The sequence below is a fragment of the Propithecus coquereli genome, unplaced genomic scaffold (assembly GCF_000956105.1).
Source record: "Propithecus coquereli isolate 6110/MARCELLA unplaced genomic scaffold, Pcoq_1.0 Scaffold3, whole genome shotgun sequence".
Lineage (NCBI taxonomy): Eukaryota > Metazoa > Chordata > Mammalia > Primates > Indriidae > Propithecus > Propithecus coquereli.
In genome coordinates, this window is record NW_012148618.1 from 2,711,810 (window position 1) to 2,713,997 (window position 2,188).

At 42.1% G+C, this 2,188-nt stretch overlaps 1 non-coding gene across 1 annotated transcript; it reads right to left on the reverse strand.

Moving 5' to 3' along the window:
* Nucleotides 1-2,095: 2,095 nt before the first annotated feature.
* TRNAL-AAG lies at nucleotides 2,096-2,177 on the reverse strand. Its single transcript has one exon. It is a non-coding gene; the product is annotated as a tRNA-Leu (tRNA).
* Between the last annotated feature and the right edge of the window lie 11 nt (nucleotides 2,178-2,188).

Here is a 2,188-nt window from a genome sequence, read left to right on the forward strand (position 1 = left end):
TCACTCCACTGAAATGGCTTTTGTCAAGGTCACCAATGACTTTGACATTTCCAAATCTAAAGGTCAGTTCTCAGGTCCACAGATCTTCATCCTATTGGACTTCTCAGCACCATGAAGATACTGCACTCCTCATTTCAGGAGGCTACTTTTCAGTCTCTTTTGATGGCTCCTCTTTTCCTGTCCTCTCAATTTATGAATGTTCCCTTGCCCTCCATCTCTGGTTATCTATCTATACTTACTCATCTAATCATGTGGCTTTAAATAGCATCCGTACACTGATGATCCCTAAATTTACATCACAAGCCTTGATCTAGGTTTTACATATAGTCACCTGCTTGCCCCATGCGAATGTGTTATAGGCATCTCAAAATTAACTTGTGTTCTGGATTCCTACCACTCCTCTTCCAACTGCTGTCCCACCACCACCCATGTCTCAGTAAATAGATTCCATCATTCGTCTAGTTCCCCAACACACCATGTCCAATCTACCAACGAACACTGTTGAGTCTACCTTCATCCATTTCCCAACACATTCACTATCACCCTAGTCTAAACCCTTCTTCCTCTCTTTCTCAGACTCCCGCAGTAACCTTCTAACTTATCTTCCTACTTTCTCTCTACTCCCTAGAGAGCAGCCAGAGTTATTGTAGTAGAATGCAAGAAAAACAATACTCTTCTCAACTTAAAAAGCATCCAATAGCTTCTCCTCATACTTAGAACAAAATCTGTGACTGTGCCCTTGTATGTTCTGGCAGTGACAAGCTCTCTGATCTCAACTTCTTCCCTTCTCCTCCTCCTAACTCATTCTCTTTCAGCTATACTGACCTTTTGATTGTTCCTCAAATACATGGGCCTTGTTTCTTGTTCTGGACCTTTCACTTGCTGTTTCCCCTTCCTAGAATACTACTCCCTCAGGCATTTGTATGACTTCCTCCCTCACTCCTTCTGTGCTCAAATGTCACCTCTTTGGAGGTACCTTCCTTGACGACCCTTTCTAAAATAGCCTCCAATTGTCACTATACCCTACACTACTTTATTTCCCTTCACAGCACTTACCACTACTTGATATTATTATATACATTCCTTTCTTTTCTTTTGTTTTCCATACTAGGAAATAAGCTCCAGTGTGGCAAATCTTTTGTTGCACTCGATGCTGTACCCTCAGTATTTAGCATTGTGTACTATATGTATTAGGTAATGAGGAATGAATGAGTGAATGAATAGATGAATAGTCCCACACTGTTGCACACACCTCCTGGTCTCCAGAGGCCACAATTAAACAGAATTATTTCTGCTTTCTGTAGACTCAAATTGGAATCTTCCCAGGGATAAGAGCCATGGGTATGAGATTATATTACAAATGGAAAGCTTAAACTGATCTTCCTCGTCTCTGCAGACTCTGTTCTAAGCGCCTTACATGTGTTCACTAATTTTCATAATAGAGGTATATATTATCTCCATTTGATAATATTGAGGAATTAGGTAAGAAACTTGCCAAAGGCCACTCAGCCAGTAATATGAGAAACGGCAGCCTTGTGTTCTAACAGCCAAGCCCACGGTCCCTCGCCATTCTTCCCACATCACCGCACCGCCTTCCTTATACCACATTTGTTTTCTGCTTGATGATGTCTTGCAGTGTTTCCAGATCGTTTTGTAATCATATGGTTTACTTTTCCAGTTTAGCCTGTGAGCTTCCCTTGTGAACCGGCATTATGTTTTATTCATCTTTCTATACTCCTCAGCAACTAGAACAGTGCCAATTACAGGACAAGTTGCTCAAAATATGCTCTTTGGCTGAGCGAAGAAAAGTAAACCAAAGCTTCCAAGTTTATGATAGTAATGTCCTAGCACTTTACCTCTGGGAAACTCTGATTCAAAGGCATAGTTATGATCATGCAAGCGTGTTACTATCTTTGATTAAGAAGCATTTTGCGTTATGAAACTCAGAATCAAAGTTCCAAAACAGTGCACGCCCAGATTCTCTACCAACTAAAGGCAACTGATTGGCATGGAGGAAGGTTTACCTTACTGTCTTAACATGGCAGCTCTAGCACAATCGCTGCTCTATAGAAACAGCATCAAAACGAAGCTTGGATGGCAGCGGTGGGATTCGAACCCACGCCCCCGAAGAGACTGGAGCCTTAATCCAGCGCCTTAGACCGCTCGGCCACGCTACCTGCTGGCTGTT